Source organism: Sinocyclocheilus grahami, unplaced genomic scaffold (assembly GCF_001515645.1).
Source record: "Sinocyclocheilus grahami isolate Dianchi unplaced genomic scaffold, SAMN03320097.WGS_v1.1 scaffold63.1, whole genome shotgun sequence".
NCBI lineage: Eukaryota > Metazoa > Chordata > Actinopteri > Cypriniformes > Cyprinidae > Sinocyclocheilus > Sinocyclocheilus grahami.
This window is the reverse complement of record NW_015505242.1, coordinates 551,663-578,165: the sequence shown is the minus strand read 5'-3', so window position 1 is coordinate 578,165 and position 26,503 is coordinate 551,663. Positions and strand designations below refer to the sequence as shown.

Below are 26,503 nucleotides of genomic sequence, written 5' to 3'. Positions count from 1 at the left end.
CACAGCAAGGTGGACAGTTGTATAAATCAAAATAAGATGAAAGAAAAACGTAGTTCTTCCCTCAGCGTCATTTTGGATAGAGTGAGAACCCATTGATTTTGGTTTTTAAACACGCATCAATCATTGCACCGTTAATGGCGAAATTGATTTAAATGAACTTAAGTGGCATACTGTTCACAATCTGTTTTATTGGCATCTTTCCACAGTTGAAACACTGATTGAGCGATTACATAAGACATTTTGGTAAGCTATACTGTATCTTTCAACATACCTTCTGATGTTCATTCATGTTTATTTTGAGCTATAACTTATTAAAGTGGAAGAGACTCGCGCTCCGCACTGCTGCATGAACTGAGGTGCTGCAGGGATCTGTCACGTCACATTTAAAACCGAGAGATTGTCTTCACACATAGTATGAGTTGCAGTATGACATGTTTTTCTGCTGTCTTTTGATTGACAGGATATAATCGGACCTGATCATCGGCTGATTTTGAACAATCGGCCTATGGCCGATAGTGAAATAAATTGCTTTTATCGGCCAATATGGATTATTGGCCAATACATCGGTGTATAGCCACAGCAAGGTGGACAGTTGTATAAATCAAAATAAGATGAAAGAAAAACGTAGTTCTTCCCTCAGCGTCATTTTGGATAGAGTGAGAACCCATTGATTTTGGTTTTTAAACACGCATCAATCATTGCACCGTTAATGGCGAAATTGATTTAAATGAACTTCAGAAAGCTCAGCCTAGAGTTTCTGGATTTGTCATTTGATTTAACCATCCTATAAAAGTCCAAGGCAGCGAGAAGTTCTCACTTGATCATAACACCTGTCATTTAAAGAACTCGAACCCAAGCGCGGGCTTGATTATACAAGCTGTGGTGTTCCACGTGTGTGGCCAGTAACTGCCAAATGAATCAGCCCCGAATACTCGATGCTGGAAGGTCAGCGGTGAATTTGTTTTCTGAGCAGGTTGTGTCCTTGTACTCATAACAACTTGGCAAATCACCTTGTAAATACTGACAAGATACTCTTCCCTGTGCTGCTTTGTGAGACGACAGTTGACGTTAAACAGTATCATGGATAAGTGCATCTCTATCTTGACTTACTTGGCTAATGATTTATTTTGTCGTTAGCAAACAGCTTTGATTGTAGAATTTCCTCTCAACAGTTGGCTCTTACATAATAGCGGGTTATGTGGGTTGCTGTTTAGCGTGAACATTAGCGCTCGGGAGACAACTGTCTGTGTCAGCAGAAGCGCAAGTCGGTCGCGGCAGACTTGATAATTGTGTCGCAAACATGATCTTCTTTACCTTTAGCCTGCCGGTCCGTGGTAACGAGCCAGAGTAGCCGGAGATTTGCATTTCTGCAGACAGTTAAATGAATGGGCTTTCCTACCAGCAGCTGAAGCGGGTCATACCAAACTGACTCTGTTTTAAGATAAACACAGAGAGGACACAGGGGCCAAATTTCAGAAGCAGGCAATTAGCTGCTTTTTGGTTCAGTGTCCCTCGGGCCTCTGTTTATCATTCAATGTGAAAATATCCCTGATGAAACTCAAGGTTATTTTTGTTGGGCTGTCTGAACGCTTGTTTTTCACAGACAAGGTGAAAGGGTTGATTTTTCCCTCAAGAAAGGCTTCGTATTAAGACTTGAGAAAGAAAAATCTCCTTTGCTGTAACTTCATAGTAATTCGGGAAGTGTTTTCAGAATACGTGTGTATCTTTCCGGCAGCCTCTGCTGTTAATCAATGAGGCTGATCTTGTGCCCGACACCTGAAGGTCATCATTCTGAAACCTTTCTGTGTGCCTGTTTTTCTGCTTTCCATCTGCCCCCCCCCCCTCTCTTTCTTTCTTTCTTTCTTTCTTTCTTTCTTTCTTTCTTTCTTTCTTTCTTTCTTTCTTTCTTTCTTTCTTTCTATCTATCTCCCTCAGCTCCTCAATGAGGGTTTGAGTGCATTAGTGATTCCGGGCAGAGGAGAATGCTGGAGTGATGAGGGCTGTTTTTTCCACCCTGCACCGGTTGCGTCTCCAGTGTTTTTTTGCCCTCCAGGAGACTGTCATGTTGCCTGTGCCGTGGGTTGCCACTGCGGCGCTCCATTCCCCCTGCTGAGATAATGGAGCCCGTGTTTGAAATGCCAGTAGTTTGGCCTATTTGTTCTAGTGCTTATCGCTATATTTGCATCCAGAGTAGAAATAGCCATGATTTCAGGAATGGCAAGAATGATGCTCCTCTTGTAGGAGAGGGCAGAAGGGAGGCTGGGGGGGGGGGATTTGGCGAGAGCTGTGGGATGGGAGAGAATCTACTGCACTGTGACAGCTGACTGCAGGACATGCAGTATTTGACCCTCACACATACATACACACTCAAAGACATTCAGAGATTGTGCTCAAGCAGCCCCCTCTTATTTATTGATCCTGCTGCATTTAAAATCTGGTCACTGTCACCACAAAGCCTTTTCATTTTAGCTGCGCTGGCAAAGAGTACCTCGGCGCAGCAAGAATTTCTAAATTTTTAATTTGCGCAGAAAGGCCCACGAAATGACAGGGATGGGATGGAGACAGAAAATGGATTGAAAATAGAATAGTTTCAGCTGACACCGTAATGTAGTTTAGAAACCGAAGCCCTTTTTGTTTTGCGTAAAGTTCTACGCAAGCTTTTTACATAAGCTTTTATTTGATCTCTTACGACATGAATATGGTTAATGGAGCAGTTTAGTGCCAGCATTTAACCCTGACATGACACATTGAGTAAAGTTTTTTTTTTTTTTTTAGTAAAATAATCTAGCCTGGTTTGATCTAGGTCTTGAACAGTAAACAAACCACTGTTGGATTAGCTGTGAGGTTTTATAAAAAGATCTCCAGATTGAGAGAGCTGGATTAAGGGTTCTAATCTTCATTCGCGTGAAGGTGCATCATGGCGTGTTCCTGGAGCCTACAGACGTGGGATTAGGCGCTTCAGCAGGCCTCATGCTCGCCGACCCGCAACAAATATGTGTGCGTGTGTGTTTTGAGGGGGGCGCCTGTCTCGGTCATTAGAAATTAGGCTGAGGCTGCTTTGTTTAAAGTTGGAACGGACGGGTGATTCTTTGTTTAAATAATGTAATCAGTTAAAGAGGTAAGGTTAAGGACTGCAGATTGTTTAGCAAAAGAGTGTTTGTGTCATCAGATTGTTCAGTGTAACAGACTGCGGTGTGGTTGTTTCACATGACACTCAAAATGAGAGGAAAAACACTGCATGTGTTCTCTCTTTCTCTCAGTTTCTGTCTCTGTATTATCTCTGTTAGATGGGTAGAAAGCTGTGAAACCCGTCTGTAATAAGAGCAGTCAATAAACTTGGCAATAGCACTAGAAGAAGCCTGATCCAGAGGCCATGAAGAGCCTCTTGTTGAGTCCTTTGAGTGTTAGCTTGTGTATGTTTGCGTGGAAGTGCATCTGTATGTTTGTTCCGATGGCAAAGGATCATATGGACGCATTCTAGGGCGAAGGATGAAATGAATGGTAGAGTGAGCAGTGCATCCTTATTTGACCACAGTGTATGTGTGTGAGCACCTCTGTAACCGAAAGCCTTGTTTTGTGCTCTTAGGGTTTTATCTGAGTGTGTGTTTGTGTGTGTGCACATGCACACGGATGACTGTGCATCTATGTGTGTTTGTGTGTGTAGAGATGGAAATATCCTTTGCTCCTGCAGGCTAGAATAAATCCTGTGTGAGAGCTCCCTGGTGTAATCCAAACACAGCCAGCTAATTTAAGCGTGCAGCAAGGAGCAACAGCATCTTTCATGAAAACAATGCATTCAGTCTAGAGCTCATCTTCACTTCCTTCAGTCATCTATTCAGCCATCACCTTGACTTCAATGTTACAGCTCAAAACACAACCCAACAAAACCACTCAAAACACCACCACACCCCAACAAAGCAGCACAACACGCCACTTTACTTAACATCCCAATAATATAACTTAACAAACCACCACACAACCTAATACTACCTCTCAACACACTATCATAATCCAACATTACAGGCCCAACACAACACTTCAACATGCATACCACTTGACTGAACACCCCAACACAATGCTCAGTGCTCCACTAGGGGTGGGAATCACCAGAGGCCTCACGATACGATATTATCACGATACTTGTGTCACGATACAATATTATTGCGATTTTAAATATATTGCGATATTCTGCGATATATTGCAATTTATTACCTTTTTCCAACTTCAAATTATGTCCCCGAAGGAAAACTTTTTACAACATCTGTTTTAACTAAAAATAAACATTTCTCAGTTTGTTTATCTCACTTCAGTTTTATTGTTGCCGTGCAAAATGGGATTGTCAAGCAGACAAACTGGCCAACACTTTCATGAAAACCTGTCATAAATGTTGTTTGCACCTGGCAAACTCAACTATTTGTATTACAGTCTAATCTAGTCCACCTTAATTAAATGTAAACAGGTATGCACTGCTGTGCTACTACAGGTATTTTGAACAGTGCAAATTTACTAATCTTAGTTCATGTTAATTTCAACATTTACTAATGCATTATTAAAATCAACAGTTGTGCTTGTTAACAGTTAATGCACTCTGAATTAACATGAACTAAGTGAATAACTGTATTCTCATTAACTAACATTAAGATTAATAAATACTGTAATACATGTATTGTTCATTGTTCGTTCATGATAGTTAATACATTAACTAATGGAACCTTATTGAATATGTTACCTTAATATTAAATATCAATATATTATTTTTGTTCACTTCACAACAGAAACAGATATAAGTTGTTGTTGTTTTTTTGACTAATTATCCAAATAATGTATAGTCCTACAAAGCTATTATTATCAGAGCATATGAGCAGAGCATAGCGTCACTGAAGGTAGCATTATTTTACCAGCGTTGCCCAGTACAGCTGAACTAGCCTACACCACATTACAGCACAGTAGCGCTACTGCAAACTGGAACAAGTAGGCCTATACTGCATAGAAATTTCCTGTCAGCGTGTTATTTGAGCAGACTTTGCTTTTCCGATGAGCATGAGCGGTACACAAGAGGAACGCACATTCATAGATCGGAATATTGAGCGGAGCGTGAAACCGCGCAGTGACGAGGAGAGTGAAACAATGGCACTGAACACTGCCGGGCGGGTGCGACATATTATTATTATTATTATTATTATTATTATTATACGTAGCCTATATTTTCGGTGCATCCCTACTTACATCCCCTCCTTGTTTACAAATCCGAACTAAGTCCATACATCCGATTTAAACGCTGATGGGGCTTTCCTGATAACTTTCCGCAATGCCGCCCTCTTTATTTTAACTTACTGCATGCTGAAGATGACCCAGCTGTCCTCACCAGAAAAAACTCAACACCACCATCTAGTGGATTGTAAAGAAATAAATTTTATTATTCTACCAAATAGTATAATAAAATATTGATACTTGGCGTCCGTGTATCGATACAGTATTGCCGCGGAAAATATCACGATACTATGCTGTATCGATTTTTCCCCCCACCCCTATGCTCCACCATAACCCAACCCACCGCACAACCCTACACTTTAGCTCAGACCACTACAACCCAACACAAAAGCTACCAGATGACCCGGAATAATAGCTGAACATCCCAAAAACATTCTTAACACACCACCACAACTCAACACTGCTTCTCAGCACCCAATAGACCACCATGACCCAGCACATAAGGTCAGCACATCACCACACCTTCAACATAGCAGCTCAAAAAAACAACACAACCTAATACTATAGCTCAGTGGTTCCCAATCCTGGTCCTGGAGAACCCCCTACACTGCACGTTTTTGGTGTCTCTCTTATCTGACGCACACATTTAAGGTCTTGGAGTCTTCACTAATGAGCCGATGAGTTGAATCAGGTGTGTTTGAATAGGGAGACATCTAAAATGTGCAGTGTTGGGGGTTCTCCAGGATCAGGATTGGGAACCACTGCTATAGCTTAACATATAACCATTGCCCAACCTGCCACCAGATGATCCAACACTACACCTTAACATGGCACTTGACTGAACATTCCATTACAATGCTCAACACACCACCATACCCCAACACTGCACACCCAGTAGACCACCACATGATCCAACACTTTAGCCCAACACACCACCAGGTGACCCAAAATAACAGCCCAATGCACCACTTGACTGAACATCCCAACAGCATGCTCAACACACCACCACAACTCAACACTATCTCTCACACAATCTCAAAACAACAGATCAACACCACCAGACGACTCAAAACAACACTTTACTGAACATCCAAGCACCATAGCTCAACACAACACCATAAGTTAACAATATAGCTCAACACAACACCATAAGTTAACAATACAGCTCAACACAACACCCGATTACCCACCTCAACAGCTCAATACACAACTTTTGTGAACATCCCAACATCATGCTCCGCACGCCCACTACAAGCCAACACTATACACTTAGCAAAGACAGAACACAACAGCTTAAGCCATTACCACAACCCACACTACAGTTCAGCATGCCGCTTGACTGAACATCCACCCCAACTCCACCCTAACCCAACACTACACGTCCAACAGACCACTACATGACCCAACACAACAGCTCAGCGTGCCATTTGGAACCTCTCAGCAAATTACTATGATCCCACCACAACAGCTCAGCCAATATCATGACCCCAAATTATACCCAACACTATAGCTCAAGGGATAGTCCACTCAAAAATGAAAAGTTTGTCATCATTTACTCATCCTCATGTCGTTCCAAACCTGACTGATTTTCTTCTGCTGAACAAGATATTTTGAAGAATGTTGGCAACCAAACAATATTGGTGCCCACTGGCATTGGCTACACAGACATTTCTCAGAATATGGCTTCACAGAAGAATGTAAGTTACACAGCTTTGGAGTAACATGAGGATGATTAAATTATGTCAAAAGATTTACCAGGGCAAGTAGTAGTGGGCTTCCTTACTACTGTACTGCCATCAGCCAACCTGCTGCAACAACACCAATCACCTTCCCCAGCATACTTCAGACCAAGCGACATCATGCTCTTAATATATTGTAATATTTGCTGGACACATATATTTTATATTTGTTTAAAAAGGCAGGCATTTTTTGTCATTGTTGCTGCTTCACTGGATTGATGTCAGGTTGATGGCGAGAGCTTTCCCATTGGGTGTGTTGAGCTTAGGGATGATAGATGACTATCTGGTTGGTTTGTGTGTGTCAGTGTGTTTGTTCACATGTGTGCGTGTGTTTGAGAGGAAGGCGTGACAGCTGCATAGGCAGCGGGATTGACCTTCACGCAGGGAAATCTCAAGGCCTGTTTGATTACACGGTATTCTGCTGCTTTGCGTTCTTTAGCGCTTATAAAACTTAATTCGTGGACAACGTTTAATCTGTGATCGGCTTCTTTTGACTGCCAGTGTTATTGTTCAGGGCCCTCCATTAGGGTACATGTTGTTCAAATTATATGGTCACATGTAAGGCTGTTATCTTTGTTTTTTGAAGCTGTGGTATTGTGTCCGTATATACTTAAAGTGGCCTTAAAGTGTTTAAAATGATATTTGGACACTGTTAAAATTACAGGGTCTCGCTTTCTCTTTGTGGTTTACTAAAATGTAATTAGATTTAGTATTATACAGTTCTGCTTTTGTTTACATAGTACTTGCAGAATAAAAAAATAAAAAAAAGAGATAGATTTCACACAACAAAATAATAATTGAAGTTACTCAAATATTTACCTTGTTTCATAATACCATATGTTGCCTAAACAAGCAACTGTAAACTTTTAATAGTTGTACATATGTCTCTGGGTTGATCTGGAATGTGAAAACTATCTGTTGTTCTTGATAAAATTCTTCCAGGTTCTACAATTTCTTTGGTTTCTCAGCATGCTTTGCACATTAATTTTTTCTCCCATCGCTATATGATGTCTTGTTGCTATATGATGTTTGACGAGTCAACAAATTATATTAAGAACAAACGTATTGTAGATTCTAAGGTTTATGTAAACTTATTGTTACATTATCCATTTTTTTCTCAGATTTCCTTCAACATCCTGCAGTTATAACTTTGTCATATCATCATAGAGACAATTAAAAGTGTGTGTGTGTGAGAATTCTCAAACTCATTGAAACATTTTTTTAAACAATTCATGCATGAATTTTTTTTTGACTGATTAGTGAACAAACGTTTCAAGTGCATGTTCTCAAAAGCTCTTGTAAGGCTTTGCATTTCACATGCATTTTACAGAATTTCACTTAAGGGCTAACCTAAAGTAAAGCCTCTGATCATTTTCCCATTAGTTTGTTTGTTTTCGTAGCTGGGAGTGCATAAAACATGTTTTCTGTTCCTGCCGTGTCTGGCGATGACTGCAGAGCTTCAGAAACTTTCCCACATGTTTTACCTTTGTTTAAAAAGCGCTCCATTTCATGTGGAGGCACATGAGTGTTTTTTCTCTCTCTCTTTTGCTCACTCTTGTTCTTCCTTTTGCTTCCATCTGGTCTTCATTTCCACCAGACTTCAAAGGTGAAGGAAATCGAGGATAGGAAATGGGTTGAATATTAATTTGGCCTTATTGTCACGAGTTGCTGCATTCTGCACAGATGAACTTTTACCACAAATGTAAAGTCAAATTACCACAGTGTTTATCAATCCGTTCAAAGACGATTGCTGTGTCCTTGTGTGTGAGAGAGAGCGATTTTGTGTGTGTGTGTGTGTGTAGCACGGTTCTTCCATTAGCGTGTGAGTGATGACCTCCAGTGTGGGCAGTTTAAGTTATAGCGCACCCCCTCCTCTCTCTCAGATGGCGCTAATTGTCTGGTGGCCATTTTTGAGGAAGTATTTCCAGGTATGAGTTTTTTTGCCCTCTGGATGGCCATGTCTTTTTTTCTTCTATATTTATCTTTTTCCCCATCCCTTCTTTTCTCCAGGATAAACCGCAATCGGCCTAATGATGAAAGAATAAGATTATCAACAAGAGAGAAAGAGATCTGGTCCAAGGCTGTTTTTTCCCAGTCACAGAACTCACACACTGATTCCATTTTGTCAGCTTTCAGCTGGGCATAATACAGCGATAAAAGACTCTGCCCTGCAGCCACACTGAATCATACAGTGCAAAAAGAGAGGGAGAGAGAGCAAGAAAGAGATGAGAAAGCGAGAGAAAAGGAAAGAGAAGTCTCTTTGTGCTGTGTGTGCTCATATTGTATGAATAAAGATGAATCACTTCTATTTAGGGATCAGTTTCCTGAAACTGGACGAGTGAGACGATTCCATGAGAGATAGATTGTCGGGACTTGTCTGTGTTTCTCTGAAGGGTTGGAGCTAAACGTCTGCAGTCGTGGCAAGGTGCTCCCTAAAGGACCGGCTCCTCCGACGGGAAGTATCAACCTGGAGCAGAAAGAACTAAAAGGAAAAAAAACCTCCCCTCCCGTCATTTCTCCTCGCACACCATCCTCACAGCTGCTCACAGTTTGCAGTCTATCCGAAGGGGGTGCGTTATCATTTCATCTAAATTCCTCCCCCTAGGCAAGTCAATAAAAAAAAAATGTAGCATCAAAACGTTTTTGATTAGCTGGTCCTCAGGATGGATGAAGATGTTTGGGGAGAGCTCAGCACTCGCAGAGCGAGCTTTGAGCCACTACGCACAGATTCTGGCTTTCGTTGGCAGTAGCGCCATGTTATTGTGGTAATGATCAGGCCGAACATAGTGTTTAGGAAATGATGAACCCCACCAGCGCGCTCGCCATTATTTCAGTCCATGTCTTTCTGAGCTGTCATCCCGACTGAACTCCCCCCGATGACATCAGCTCTAACGCTGCACGTGTCCTTGGCCACTGCAGCGATGGAGCGCCTCCACCGTAGACGGATGAGTCGGATTTTGATTGACGTGCGGATGCTGTCAGTCACAGCCTGGCTCACTGTGTAGCAAACAGTGGTAAACTGTTCCAGACATCTAACTCTGCCCAGATGGAAATGTTTTAAAGAACTAAAATAAGGAACTAACTGCCCAGCCACAGATTACTCGGAGCGCGTCTGCTGTTCGTTTGTGGTGGTAATTTGTTTTAGCTTTTTTTAACTCATTGTGAATGTGGTGTTTGTTTCTGAGCAGTGTGTGTATGTACAACTTGTGGTCTGTGCAGATTGAGGAGATTGGAAGCCGAACCTGATTTGTGTGTCTGTTTCACCTTTTTGACTCACTGCTGTGATGTTCCTGATAATTCTTAAGCACACATACACACACACAAACAGACAGAAACACACACAAAGGCTGTGAGAAAACTGGAGCAGGCTGGTTTTCTGCACAAAACAGCATGTGCGCTTGGAAAAACGTCCCACACACCCTGGGTTTTAAAGCCTTTCTGTAAATCCAACAGGTTTAGCAGGAAAAAAGACGGAACCAGGTGCGTGTATGAGCATTCACACATTCATGTGTTTTTGCTTTACTTGTGTGGGCATGTGAAAAGTGGTTGTCAGTGTCTTTGTGTACGTAGGCTATGCGTGCGTTTTTCTTACTTGAAACCATTGGCAGCCACAGGTTGGGTGTAAACACACTAAACACTGCATTACTCCAGCCACAATGCTGAAACCTGTTGCCGTTGACTTGTCCCCTTGAGGCCAAAGCTAAATATTAAGTGTAATTTAGGACATTTACCTCAGTTTTGTTTCTGTTTAGTGACCAAATATGCCATTAAAACACTTTCCTCTCTGTTTCTTTTTCCGGTCTCCTACAGGTGGACAAGCAGTGATGTCACACAGCTGAGGACACTCCCACTCAGTGAGTATTTGTAGCATAATGCTTAATAGCCAGTTGTCATCACTTTTTTTTAAACTTTTTTCCTTCTGTGACTTTGCATTTGTTGCAAGACCAGTTTTCCAGTTTTGAAGCCATTTGTCACGGTTATGCACCTCTGTGTTTGTTTCGGGTAATTGGATGCTGTAACCGAAAAGGGTGAACACAGATTCAGCCGATTTAAACCTAATTTAATTTAGTTCTTAGGATGTGAGTCTCTCTTCTCACCCCTCTCCCTCCCAATTAGCTGAAACAAAGCTCTCCAAAGGCAATTGTTTGGTTGACATTTCTTAAGCTTGCTTTGTGTTTGTTTTTGTTTTTTTGTATTTGTAAAGATCTTTAATTTGGCAATTCATTTTCACAGCCGAGTCTCTCGAACGATCCGCTGCGGTGGAGAGAGGTTGTGCTTTGGAACAAACAAATCAGCCAGTTTCTCTCTCTCCCTGTGTGGTCTCATGCTAATTGGTAGCTCGGATGCTGGTCGTGGTATTAGCGGTGATGCTAGGCGGGTGGCAGCCTCGCAGGGCTCACTGCTCGGCTGCATTGTTTCATTCCCCAGCTCCCTTGTGGTTTCAGAGAGTGACAGAAATACAAGGACAGTTCTTTCCACTCTCTCGTCGTCTCCCTCTCCCTCTCCCTCTCCTTCTCTCTGTCTATACCACTAACTAGTGACAATGTAGCGTTTGAGTTCTGGAGTGCTTAAAGACTGAGAAACGGACTGCAGCTGCCTCAGGTGAACATGCAGCTGTGTGTAGACCAAGTGCTTCCTCAGATGTGCATGTGTTTTAGAGAAAGTGTATGTGTCTGTGTGGTGGCTTACAGATGACTTTTATTAGAAAAGTGCTCCATTCACACTCCAGAGGAAATTATATATATGGAAAGAAATATAAGGATGGCAAGAAAGACTGAATGGAATAGGGAAAAACAGAGACAGACAAAGACGGCCTCTCAGCTCCTCAGCTACACATCACTGCGGCCTCTCGCATTGGCAGCAGTCACTGCCACCGTCTCAGCCATCAATAATGGTAATGGAAGCTCCATCCGAGCATTGATTTCTGGGAATTGTAGGAAGGCGTGAAGGGTCATCCGTGCTCAACGGCTCTGCTCGTTTAGTGACATTCCTGTATGTCTGACTTACAAGGCAATCATGCTTTGGAGGCAGCACCATGCATGTCCTTTTAATGCCAAAGCATTGCCTTAGAAAAAAAAAATTGGAGAAAAACTTGTTTTTGGGGCTGTCAGTTTAACACCTTCATTTACTACAATTAATTACAAAAAATAAGGTGTTAAAGGAATTGACACATTTAATCATGCCCGCTGACTTACTGGCTATGTGCTTCATCAACTTGAATTTGCTGAGAGCAGGCAGCAATGAATAACAACTATGGAACAGAGATATGTCTGTAGCAGTGTTGTTATAGTTAACTGAAACTATTACAAATTGTTTTCGGTAATTGAAGTTAAACTGAAATAATAATAGTAATAATAAAAAAGATCAGATGAAAAACCTAAACAAAAAATGAAAAATAACTTAAGTAAATAAGTTTAATTTGAAGTACTTAAATTACTAAAACTAACAATAAATTAATGCTAAACAGAAATATATAATATATACCAAAATAACACTGGTCTTTAAAAGTCCTTGAGTCTACTTCGGAAAGATAGGTGACTCAATTACAGAATCCACTTTTTGTAATGTCTATTTATCTCCCACAGTAATGTTACATGTTTAATTTATTTTAATTTGGTAACTTTTCCCAGCAAATACTGATATATGCAGTTAATTAATTTTAATTTATTATCTACATAACATGAACTCAATTCACTTTCAATTTTTAATGGATTTTATGCTTGGTTTTTCTTCAGAATGTTAGAACCAGCATTGCAAAGTAAGGATATACAGGTTCCTGTAGCTTAAACAGTATATGCATTGCAACACCAATGTCATGGTTTTAATTCATGAACTTGATAAATTTCATGAAAAGAGAAAAATAATAAGTTCAAATAAGCAATATAAGTTGCTTAGGAAAAGTCTCTGCCAAGTTCATAAAAGTAAATATAATGTTAACTGATATTAGAAACTAAACAAAAGCATACTGCAAGGGTCATAGGGATGAACTTTCCTTTCTCATGAAAAAAGAAAGGAAGGGATAAAACAAAAGACTGCTTGGACACCCAGAGGGAATTACACAAGTTTATGGATGGAGAGAATATCAACCTTGAGTTGAAATTGTAAAGTAAAATCAGGTCTGTCAGGACATATCGAGGAAAAACATAATCCTCTATCCTTTTCATTTTGAAATGGAGGTTAGAAATTGTAGTCACTGAAAATGCTGGAGACTATATGGAAGAGAGAGAACTGAGCTCTTGCAATTTTGCCCAGGGGCAAACCAGCTATTTATTAGCGCACATGTTAAACCCTCTCTCTTCAAAGCAAACTTTCCTCCCAGCCTCCCACAGAGGGGGAAAGAGAATAATAAAGCAGAGGAAATGGCATTTCTCTGCACAAAAGTGGATATGAGTGTGTTCAGTGTAACCAACTACTCTTTATTTCGGGTAGAGAAAGAAATGGAAAATAAAAGCAAGAGAAGACAAAGGAGGGCAGTGAAAGGGAAAAAAGAGGCAAGAGAGAGTGTTTGAGCATAGATCTTGGCCAGGCAGTGTCAGGCTCCTGGCCTTTCTCTTTCTCTTTCCTGCATCCCTGGGGACGGCTCATAGCTCATACTTCCTGCTGGAGAGATCTTGAGCAGGAATCATGGTTGGGGGGGTCTGTTTTCATTGCTGGTGCTGTGCAGTAGGAGTGTGTCTGTACTTGTGCGTCAGAGGCAAAACATACCAGTTGTTTGATACAAATAATGCAGGCCTGCTGGATTCTCTGTGTGTGTGTGTGTGTGTGTGTGTGTGTGTGAGAAAGGTATAATGGACCCCTGCCTGAACTCTGCTGGGCTCTCCAGATCCCTGGTGAGAGTTATTACCTCAGTACAAAATGCTGGACACACACACATATGCACACGCACAGTGAAGGTGAGAGTTTGAAATGGGGTGCCTCAAGTGTCTGTCATTGGCCCTTTTTGTTTTCTCTCTCTCTCTAATTGTCCCTCTACTTGCCGTTTGTGATTTTACTGTTCCTTCATGCCTTAAATATTTATGCCCGGCCAAGTTAAGAGGCTATGCTGATTCTGACTGTAGTGGAGGATACAGCAATAAATACGGAATCTTCCATAGAGAGAAAGAATGAGTCAGTTATGAGGCAGTTAATATTCAGAGTACATCATAAACATAATTTCATATTATCTCGCCTTAGCCAGGCCCCCCCTTGCATAAGTGTTATCATCTATGGTTTATACACATACACACAATACACATGCTCTCATATGCAGGTTACACAAAATGGATAGACACTATTCATTTGCTGTTGTCATTGTGCTTTAAAGTGGCAGTGCAATGACAACATAAGCCAAAAATAACAGTATAGGAACATGTAAGCACTCCTGAATCCATCATAACTAGAAAGATAGATAAATGAATACAGAAAATAGAAGAATTAGAAGATGGGGCTGAGAGAGCGGGAGGGAGAGAGAGAAAAGGAGAGGGGAAAAACATCCAGAAGGTCAGGATCAGCGGGTGGCCATCTAAGGGAGCGACATGGAGAGACTCCGATTGAGTTTCACCCGCCCCGTTACCGTGGAGATCCATCCAATAATACCAACCTATCCACAGCAGAATCACTATAATACACTACACCTACAACAGACTGACAAATAGTGCACTGGCTAAACTGAGACAGCCACAGCAGGCAGTGATCAAATCTGAAGCAATATCTCGATAATGCTCCGTATGAATCCACGTATTTTGCTTCAACAGCACAAATGTTTTATCTTGGCCCAACCCTAAGACAGGTGTTCTTTTCAAATAATGAAAACTACCTATTTGTTGATTGTGGTTCAGCTAAACACTGTAGAACCATGTGGGAGTGTCAATGTGGTTACAATGTTTTTGGACTGCAGATAACTCAAGACCAAACCTATCCAAATTTTCGGGTCCCTGAAGTTCTGTAACACCTCCTGTTTAAATACAGACACAAGAAATGAATCTAAGAATCAAAACGGACACAAAGCCTTAAGGCTTTTCAGAGTAGCTTGGCATAAAACGACAAGCTTTTTATCGGCACTGCTCTTACAAACCTACTGAAATGACTTTAACGAAATTAACCAGCAGTCACCTTCAGGTTTTCTCCACGTGGCCACTTATTTCATTAAGCAAGCAACAGTTGAGTGAAAAATATTTGATTTTGAGTCATTTTCTTCCCTTCTGAGTAAATGGGTAAATGACCATTCACTGCCACCGCTGTCTCCTTTGAAACGGCTTCTTCCTTAGATGAAGATGAATCATGAAATGTCATTTTTAAAAGTTTTCAAGCCATTCACTCGAAAAACAACTCGAAGTTGAAATGGCAAACAGATACTTATAAAGGTGTAAATGGCATCTAACGGATACAAGTTCTTCCAGGCCACTTCCACAACTTTAGCAATTTTAAATGAATCTTCTCATGAACAATACACAATAAGACAATAATTAATGTAAAGTGTCTTGTCAATATTAGACCATCAGAGACCATCAGAGAGCCAGACCGAAACCAGTTCCAGTTTAGACCAACTAAGACTCCGATCAAGAATAGGACATGAGGGCTATATTCTTACAAAGACCATATAATCAACCAATCAACTGAAACAGAAAAAACTTTGTATAGCTTAGGTAATGTCTGGGACTTTCCACAACTAGTTTTTTTTCAGTATGTGGTGATATACTGAAAGAGTATCAGGTCAGCTTCAGAAAATGATTGTAAAGTTTAGGTCTAACTAAACATTATGTGAGTTATTTTCTGTTCATTTTATATGAGGTTTGCCATTTTTGCAACCATGATACCAAAACTCTGATGTGTCATAATGCAGTTTAAAACGTTCATGAGTTTTATTTGTAGCAATAACATTAAATAATCATCAAAATTGTAAAGTCAAAATGTATAAAAGATCGCTTGAAGTGGCAGTAACATCAAATACAGTGTTCAAACTTAAATTAGGTTGTCACTCTACTAGTTTATTTAGTTTAAAAAAAGTTCTTCTCACAATAGAGAAATATGGCGTTTGTGCCACATTTGACTGTTTTTGGGCCAAGTGTACTGTATTTGTAGAAAGTGCTATAGAATTCATGCAAATTCTATGCAATAGTGAAGACCTTAAAAACATTGAAGACAGACTACTGTCTTTTTTAAGACCTGAGACTGAGACACAGATCCAGACCAAGGGCTCAAGACCAAGTGCACAAGATTAAGACCCCAACTCTAATATCTTTTTACTTGAGTGATTCTACAAATCAGCATCCATCAAAACGTCTTGACTTGAGCATGTTACGTCATGTAATTAGTCTGGGCAAACTTCCATAATCAGCAAGTAGGGTTTATTGTTTTGTTTGTAAAGACAAGAGGTTGAGATGATTTGGTAGGTGGGTGAAGCTCATCGGACATAGCTACTTTCTTTATATTGCTGGTGTACGTGTTTGTGTGTATGTATGTTTTCCCGTGCTGACGCTAAAAGCGGTGTGAGGACGGATCTGAAGGACTGAGCGCTGGAATACTAATGAACAAACATAGAAGAAGAGGCTGTGTGCTCCCGTCTACCTCTCTGCAGTGGGCTCACTCGCTCTTCTCTCTTGCTCTCTCCCTTCATCTGCACCTCTCGCTCACACAGAGGATAAACTGTGTACATGATGACATTTACACCGCAGTTGCACGCAGAGAGAGTGTGTGTGTGTGTGTGTGTGAGCCCTCTCATTCCTCTCCCCACTTCTGTTTTTTTTCCCTGCTCTTCCTTCATTTTGCTCTGTGCTCATCTTCTCTCCATCTCTCTTCCTTTCGCTGTGTGTGTTCTGCACAGGATGCGCACCTCAAGGGAGCACACACACACAGGCCATTATTTATATATTTTTTGAAGGGCAAATATAAAAAGGAGTGGCTTTGCTTTACTGCCACAAATTTGACGTGCTGGCTGTGGATCCAAATACACACTTATGACTCTTACTGAACAGTAGCCATAAACTGTGTGAGTGTGTGTTAAAGGAAAAGCAGCATCACAGCTTTGCAAGCTCTACTCTGTAGGGTTTATGTTCCATTTAGAGTGTAAAAAGTGTGTGTACAAGGTGCGATGAGGGGTTGTGTGTTTTTGAGGTCTGTCAGCGGGCGCCTCTCCCTTCTCTCAGAGGAATCGGGCGGTTAAGGGCAGTTAGAGGGGCTCTTGGGGAGGTTGGGGGCCCTCAAAGAAGGTTAAAGAGTTTCTATTGAATCAAACGGCCCCTCTTTCTTACACACCAAGATTTGACCCCTCATAAACACACCTTTTGCACCAGCCACACACTTTCTCACACCTATTCATTCACACTCCGAGACATAAACACACACACACACACACCCAGCCCTAGAATAGCAAGCCACCCAGGGGTCTCCCACCCTCGACCCAGAGTATTTAGAGAGAACCTGCGGCAGGCCCTGAGCTCAGAACGGGAGCCGGGACGATCTGGATCCAGGGTGGTCTGGGGAGATTCTCTGAGTATATCAGGGGCTTTTTGTATTCTGGGTGTCCAGGGAGAGCTCATTATGCTGGGTGTGCGTTCGCAGAACCTCCCTCACATCTTGGAAATAGAGAGAGAGCTGCGATACTGGACCTCAGGGAGGTCATTACAGAAAGAGAGGCTGAGATAGAGAGAAAAAAACAGGAAGAGAGGTGGGTATGGAGTCTTAGAAACAGAAGCGATGAAGTTTGCTGATTTGGGCCCACGGTTGAGGTCTCTGCGTGCAATTTTGAGCATTTTTGCTGCTTTTATTCATAGCGATAGTGGGGACAGGATGCGCAGAAGAAGGGAACAGGATTGGAAAATGATGCCAGGCAGACTCAAACCTGCATCATCCACAATTTATTTTACACAACATTTACTCCAAAACATAAAAAGTGTTTTATTCAATCACAAAACTTTTAGTTGTTTTTAGAAGTGACACAAGGTAGAACTACAACAGGGGGAACATGATTATCTTATTTAGAAATGGCCAAATATTGTCTGATTTATTGGTCTATCGTTAATCATGGTGGTGGTTTAGAGCGGCAGATACAACATGAGCGTTTCTCCGTCATATCTGGCTATTGTTTACAGCTCACAAGGGTCTTGAGTGTCAGGGGGGAGGGACGGATGGTTTGGCGTGCAGATGGTCCAGGGAAGAGGGGGGCATTGTGTCTGTGTGTGTGGGTGATGTGCAGGGAGATATTTAGTATTTTATTGGTCTGTTCCAGAGGACCCAGCTGCTAGGTCATTCCCTACTGGCACACACGGAGAGGGAGAGAGATGGCGAAAGAAAATACAGAGAAAGCGGGGGCATTAGTGTAGATGTCGATGTGAGCAGAGAGGATTTAATGCACAGAGCAGAGACGAAAAGTGAAAAATCAGAGCTAGAATGAGAGCGAGAGTGAGGCGAAGAGGAAGAAAGGGAGGGAAGGAGTTGGAGAGAAAGGAAAAGAGAGCGGAGAAAAAAAACGAGGGAGGGAAAGAGAGATAAGCAGCGAGTGAGTGAAATGTGTCCGCCGTGATCCATCAGCCCTGCAGCCACACTAATCACAGGTGGAATTCAGCGAGCTCTTTAAAACGCTGCCTCTCATTTCAAACCCTGCCCTCAGGCGCTCTCTCTCTGTGTGTATGTGTGTGTGTGTGTGTGTGTGTTTAGAAGTGTGTCAAAATCTCTCTGCTTGCCCTATTTTGTGTCTGTTTGTGTGTGTATTCCACAGCGTGTGTGTGTGTGTATGCATTTTAAGAGAAAGACGGGGATCTCACGAGACCGTTTGTGTGTATGTGTACATATTTCTGCATGTGTGTGCACCTGTTTGTGTGTGTAAATCCCCCGAGACGATATCTGGCTCAAACAGCTCCAGTGATCACAGATTGTGCCGTTACTCTGTGTGTGTGTGTGTGTGTGTGTGTGAGCGAGCAGAAAAGAGATGGAGCGCAGAGGAGAGAGGTGTGAGTGTGTGTGTGGGAGAGAGGGCAGAGCGTCTTTGTGTCTCTACCTATCCCATCGTCCCGTTCAGCTCAGCAGAGGTGACACCAAGGTGAGCGTGAGTGCTCTCTCTCCTTCTCCATCACACCAGAACTGCCTCTTGCCCTCCTTCCCCTCCTCTCCTTCTCTCCTTCTCTCTCTCTCTCTCTCTCTCTCTCTCTCTCTCTCTCTCTGTGCCTCTCTGCACGGCTCAGTGGCAGATGGAGGCTGTGTCAGCAGGGAGAAATGGCCATTCACACACTCCTTACACACACTCTCCCTCTCTCTTTCTCTCTCTTGCTCTATCGCGATGAAAAATTTTGGCAGATACAGATAGCTGATAATTAACTGATACGGAAAAAGAAAAAGCTCTTATATTGGCAGATATTAGTATTATCTAACTGTCTGTTTATCCATTTATCCATCTCTCTCTACCTATCCATCTACCTGTCTGTCTGTATGTCTGTCAATCTATCTCTCTGTTTGTCTGTCTGTTCATCCATCGTATCCATCTATCTAATTCTGTCTGTCTGTCTATCTATCTATTTCTCCACCTCTGTCTGTCTGTCCGTCCATTTCTCCACGTCTGTCTTGTCTGTCTATCCATTTCTCCACATCTATCTATCTATCTATCTATCTGTCTATCTGTCTATCTGTCTCTCTGTCTCTCTGTGTCTCTGTGTCTCTCTGTCCGTTTCTCCATGTCTATCTATCTATCTATCTATCTATCTATCTATCTATCTATCTATCTATCTATCTATCTATCTATCTATCTATCTGTCTGTCTATCTGTCTGTCTATCTGTCTGTCTGTCTGTCTGTCTGTCTGTCTGTCTGTCTGTCTGTCTTACATTTACCTATATTAAATAATTAATCAAAATAATTAAATGTTGTGGCAAATGTTGTTTTTTAGATTGTTTAGTCCTTATGAAACATACAGACAAAGATTATACTGTTTGAGATGGTAAAAATAAGACCTCATATTATCTGCTTTCATGTCCAGTCTGTTCACCATTACGCATCTGTCGGCTGCTTATAATCAGTTGGTCCTTGCATTAGCGGTTGGCTTTTTTTGGTTCAGCAAACATTAGTAGAGACTGTCACATCTTTCTCAGTTACGTCACTACGGTGTATCTGGGTCTCACCTCTTTGCACAGGTGTGTGAGTGTGTTGCGCAGGTCAAAGAAGTGGAAATGTGCGATCATCATTTTGTGTTAATACAGCTATTAAAACTCAAGGTGAGCATGAGATGGAAAGGTCGGAAAGAATGGGGGAGAGGGAGACTGAGGAGACGGCAGGAGGAACAAACGATGCACAAAACGGGTGACAGCGCAAGCTGCTTTAATATGTATGTATTGCAGGTTGATGGTTGATTTCATTAGCAAATCTCATTGTTATGCATGGATTGTTCTCCTGCAGCAAAATGAATATTGCATTCACGCTGCCCGTAGGTTTAGACAAAAACGTTTGGATTTTTAACTGCAGCCTTAAGGAAAAACAAAACATGTTTTATGAGGTTTTCCCTCCCTTTTCTCTAGATCCAATTGATGGCAATTAAAAGCATTTAGCGCGTTGTCATTCACTGTAGATGAGGCCTTGCGTAGAGAAAGAGGGTTTAATGTATTTGCCCACTGGTTTTGTGTCTCTGACATGTTTAATTGTAACCAAATGCCTGTCTTTTAATGTGTGCGTGTTTTGCTCTTTCAGCTGGGTGTTTATATGGAGGTAGTGTATGTTGTATGCCTGTTTGAGAGTGTGTGGGAAAAAAAGGGGTTTATGTTAGTGCGTGTGAAAATGTGTGATATTAGAATGTGTTTTGTGTTAATGACAAGCCCCTGTATAGCCAGTCTCAGATTGTATAACAGGACTTTTGAGCTGTGCTCGGTCTCTGGTGAATATAGAGGTCTGTGTGTGTGTGTCTCAGAGGTATTAATAGCCTGACCAGGCACAGGAAAAAAAGACTCATGTTTTTCCATCTGTTTTCACAGGAAACAGTCAGGACGGATTATCTCTTACACACACACACACACACAAACACAAACTCTCTCTCTTTTTCTTTGGGATAATAATCTGATGGCTATTGCAGCACATCTTTGGTTTTCTATGTGGATTATGGAATCATTTGAAATATGGACCTTGCACTTTCCATTCGGAAATTCTGGTTTCTCTGTCATATTCATCAAGAGAGATTCAGGGAGAAATAAAATCATTTCTGGATTCAAAGTTTCTGCAAATCTCAGTGAAGCTGATCAAACTGACAGAGGTCTGGAGTTTGTGAATCAAAAGCACATAACGGCCATACACACTCAAAACCACCGTGCTATTTGCTTTCAGGCAAAACACATTTTTTGTTTGAGAAATAAGAGAGAGCTCAGACTCAGCCACACTAAAGGTTAGTCACACACTCGAACAAATTCACAGGTGGGAATACAGAAAGGTGTGTGGAGATGACTGTTCACTGAGTGATTACAGGAAAGTTCAGAGCAAACACACCCAAACAGACAGTAGAACAATGTGTGCACAGGAACACACACACAGACAGAGTGGGCTTCAAAGTCTGTGATCACCAGTAAAATGCTTCTATTTTGAGTAAACTTTTCAAATCGAATGAAAATGTTACTGAAATCAGCTAATCACATGTCAATATTTACTGAGAAAAGTACATTATTGAGGCAGATCAATGCATTGAAAAGATATTACATAATAACATAACATTCATGATATCTTTTATTTTGACATATTTTTACACAAGTCAGTCACTGGCCACATATGCTATCTGTCGTATTAATTGTTGGTTTTGTACACACACTGATGGATGTCTCTTGCCGTGATGTAACATCTTGTTGTTTTTAGGGTCTCATGCCATAAGTGACACATTTAATATTTTCTTAATTTTATTATAAAAAACATATAAATGTAATAACAATCAGAATGAAAGGTTAAGTTGAGTGCAAAATTGGAAATATATCTTCTTATGTTGTAAAAAAAAAAAAAAAAAAAAAAACTGTCCCGAGGCCCTTTATTTCCAGGTTTTAAATAAAAATTTTATATTTTCAGTGTGGTCTCAGACTTTTGGACTCCACTGTACATACACAGACTCTCATTGGTCTGTTGATATCTTTTGCAGAAAAGGCACAGATTGTGTCCAGCCATCTGCTATTGAAAGAGCACATGCTACAGTGTCTGTCAGTGCATGTGTTTTAGAGCTGAGGGGAGAGATAGAGAGAGAGACCTGTCACATGCAGCCACATTAAATACTTTTAGCAGTTTGAGTGTTTATTTTTTTTTTAGGTGATCGCCTGTTGCTTCACAGGACTCCAGCACCAGTGTGTGTGTGTGTGTGTGTGTGTGTGTGTGTGTGTGTGTGTGTGTGTGGATGATGGCCGGTGCCATTAGTGTGTGTCTTTGTGTGAACAAATACACACACATTCACAGTTTTTCTCAGTTTCCCAGTGATTTTGCAGCATTGTAGCAGTACAGGAAGTGCAGAATCAACTTGCAGTCAATAGTGAAAGTAAGTGTGGGGGGTTGCTTTGCTATACTTAGGGTAAAAAAAGAAGCCAAATCAAAGCTTAAAGTGATTGATAAGTAATAAATAGTAAATTAAGGTTACACTTTAGTTTGGAGACCAATTCTCACTATTAACTACTTTTAATGCCTCAATAAACTAATTTGCTGCTTATTAATAGTAAGGTAGTTGTTAAGTTTAGGTATGGGGTAGAATTAAAAGATCTAAAATATTCTCATGCAGAATAAGGTATTAATATGTGCTAAGTACTAATAAACAGCCAATAGTAATATGCATGTTAATAAGCAACTAGTTAATAATGAGATTTGATTACTATAATATATATATACAGTGGGTACGGAAAGTATTCAGACCCCCTTAAATTTTTCACTCTTTGTTATACTAATATAATTTTTTTAAAAATATAAATAAAGTCCTTGTTTAGATAGATAGCTAGAAGTGTGTGTGTGTGTGTGTACCTAGTTAACCATATTTTGGAGACAAATTTTCACCCCGAAGTGGGCTAAACCTGACAAAACCTCCTTTTGGTCTTCTTGTGTAAAAACGGTGTAAAAATAAAGTAAATAAAGTTTTTGTTTTAAATAGTAAAAATACAGAATGTTTTCTGTTAGGATTCGGGTAACAGTTAGGTTACAGTATTTTTAACTAGCTGTGTATAAAAACAGTAGATATCTATGTAATGTCCCCTTTTTAGATGGATAAATACATGTGTGTGTGTGTGTGCATTTCAAAAGCATTTCAAAGCCAGTAATTTTTTGTCAAATGTACAGAGACTAAACACTCTGTCACAATCAAAGCAGGAGACATGAATACTGTTGTAAGCTGGGTGTGTGTGTGTTTTTTGTGAGATAGTCGTGTGGCGTGTTCTCTGATAACGTCTTGAAAGAATCGGCGCGAACGGAATGTTTAAAAAGCAAGAGAATATTTACAGGTACATCTGTAAGACACACACACAGCTGCAACCGATGTGCGTGTGATGGAGATGTGACTGTTTCCCTGTCAGGTGATTTAGGAGACCGTTAAGGGCGTAAACCATCAGCTAATTTTACCACCACAGTCTATTAAATTCATTAAATTACATCAGGATGATTCCATCAAATGCATCAAACAGGTCCATCAGTTGAGACGAGTGTGTGTTTTCTCTTCCCTCCCGCTGCTGTGGTTTTTCGCGAGGGTATCGGGTAATAGTATACTCTAAACTAACAGCGACCTGCGCTCTTCCCCTGATCTGATCGTCTGTAATGGCAGACACACACTCACAGCTCTCAAAGATGGCCGCCTCCACGAGGATGACAGTGCGTTTGTTGTTCTCGCTCCGAGGAGATTGGAATGTCAGCATACGTGAGCCGAGCGAGAGAGAGAGAGAGAGAGAGAGAGAGACACGGCTGTGTTTTCTCTTGCTCTGTATCTCTGCAGGCTGTCTTCCTGGTTGTGAGTGAGGCGTGAAGGATGTGTGCTGCCCTTCCCCTCCTCTTCCTCCCGCCCCACACTCGTCTGATTGGTTGAAGGGACCGAAATGGAAACATTATTCGATTCTGCCTCCTCAGAGGTCAGCGACCTCTCTGAACGCTCTAAAGACTGAGCTCAGCATTTGGCTGTGGGACGGCTCAATGTTAATGAATGTTTAAAGAATAGCTAAAAAGCTCAGAGAGAGAGAGAGAGCTTGGAGGAGGCAACAGAGTCCATGTTAAGTAAAGTGTGAAGAACCATGGCTGTGTACAGAATGGAATGCAAACCTGAAGCTTACTAGATAATGCACAGTATATACTGTCTACTAACATCTAAAAATATATATATTAGGGCTGCACAATTAATCAAATTTCTAATCGCGATTACAACTATGGATGCCACAATTACGTAATCGTTCAAAGCGGCAATTAATCGTTCAAAGTCCACTTATGTTATTCTGTGTGCTTACGATGCTTTTTTTTTTGTACATGTTATTTTAAGGGGTTTTCCATTGTTTTAATTTTAGTTTTAGTATAACACTATAATACCATTTATATTTTTACTTTTTTTATAATTTAAAGAAACCAATCTGATGTATAGTTGACATTTGAGGCTTAATACTATAGAAAAGCACTAAAAGTTTGTCAGTTAGTGTTTTCAGCTTGTTTATTTTCATATAAAAATATGGCATGCAATTGCATCAAACAATGGTATAAACATCATTCAATGTAAATTGTGATAATCGTAATTAATAATCGCAATTACAATTTCAAGGCAATAATCAACAATTATGATTTTTGTCATAATCGTGCAGCCCTAATATATATAGAAAAATGGTAAAGGGTATGGTTGGGGGGGGGGTTGTCTAATTGCAATTTTTCACGACTATAAAAATGAATTTTTAAAAAGTTAGATAGATAGATAGAATTTTATTCTACAGAACCACAGTAAAATTACAATACTTATATTTGTGGCTGTATTCATTTCTTCATTTTAAGAGAGTGAGTTCATGTGGAGCAGCATTTACTGCGAAGCGAGCTGCTTCGAGACACTTAAAAAAACAGATCATGAGATTCTTGCGTGTAAAATCACACAGTGCCACACTTCACTCTGAAGCATGCACTACATGTATTTATTTAATGTTCATTGCCAGTTTGCAATTTTATTCTGTTTAATGTGCAGCCCTGGAAATGCAATTTGTTTGTTTGTTTAAATAAATACAGTTTCCTATCCCGAGTAAATAATATCAGTAAGCAATCTGTAAAATGATTTACCTGAAAAGTTTGAACACAAGTGTATTTCTGTGGTGCTTTCAAAAAATTGTTTGTTTGAGAATTTTGTCCTGCTTGGCATTGCAACATTGGCTCAACCAATGGTATAAGTTTGGGGCAGGGCTATCTGTTTATCTCACCAATAGAAGACAAGGGGAGTGTTGTTCATACAAACCTGCTCAAAAACAATCATTATTTGAGCAGTTTTGTTTGGTGATGCTATAGTGGTACAGAACTTACTTAGACCTCCTTTATTGATCCCCAAGGGGAAATTAAGGTGTTACAGCAAATCTGAACTCTTCAGTTTTACCTTTCGGCAGTTTTAATAATTTGTTAGGAAGAGATGTTAAAGTTATTTTCATTACACAGGAAATGAAAGATCAACTTGAGCGCATTGCATTGTAGGAAACAATACCCAGCGCAGTGGGCTTTGCTGTATACTAAACATTTTGGCCATACTATGCATGATATACAGGTGCATCTCAATAAATTAGAATGTCGTGGAAAAGTTAATTTATTTCAGTAATTCAACTCAAATTGTGAAACTCGTGAATTAAATAAATTCAATGCACACAGACTGAAGTAGTTTAAGTCTTTGGTTCTTTTAATTGTGATGATTTTGGCTCACATTTAACAAAAACCCACCAATTCACTATCTCAACAAATTAGAATATGGTGACATGCCAATCAGCTAATCAACTCAAAACACCTGCAAAGGTTTCCTGAGCCTTCAAAATGGTCTCTAAGTTTGGTTCACTAGGCTACACAATCATGGGGAAGACTGCTGATCTGACAGTTGTCCAGAAGACAATCATTGACACCCTTCACAAGAAGGGTAAGCCACAAACATTCATTGCCAAAGAAGCTGGCTGTTCACAGAGTGCTGTATCCAAGCATGTTAACAGAAAGTTGGGTGGAAGAAAAAAGTGTGGAAGAAAAAGATGCACAACCAACCGAGAGAACCGCAGCCTTATGAGGATTGTCAAGCAAAATCGATTCAAGAATTTGAGTGAACTTCACAAGCAATGGACTGAGGCTGGGGTCAAGGCATCAAGAGCCACCACACACAGACGTGTCAAGGAATTTGGCTACAGTTGTCGTGTTCCTCTTGTTAAGCAATGTCAGAGGCGTCTTACCTGGGCTATGGAGAATAAGAACTGGACTGTTGCCCAGTGGTCCAAAGTCCTCTTTTCAGATGAGAGCAAGTTTTGTATTTCATTTGGAAACCAAGGTCCTAGAGTCTGGCAGAAGGGTGGAGAAGCTCTATTTAATACACAAGTTTCACAATTTGAGTTGAATTACTGAAATAAATGAACTTGTCCATGACATTCTAATTTATTGAGATGCACCTGTACTTCTGAA

The 26,503-nt window shown here is 40.7% G+C and overlaps 1 protein-coding gene across 1 annotated transcript in view; it reads left to right on the top strand.

Annotated features, from left to right (window-relative positions):
- Nucleotides 1-26,503, top strand: part of LOC107584817 (bromodomain adjacent to zinc finger domain protein 2B-like) — a 90,944-nt gene that overhangs the window by 8,191 nt on the left and 56,250 nt on the right. The window contains exon 2 of the mRNA XM_016271585.1: nt 10,761-10,804. The gene's annotated coding sequence lies outside the window, so the exon portion shown is untranslated. The remainder of the gene's footprint in view (nt 1-10,760; nt 10,805-26,503) is intronic.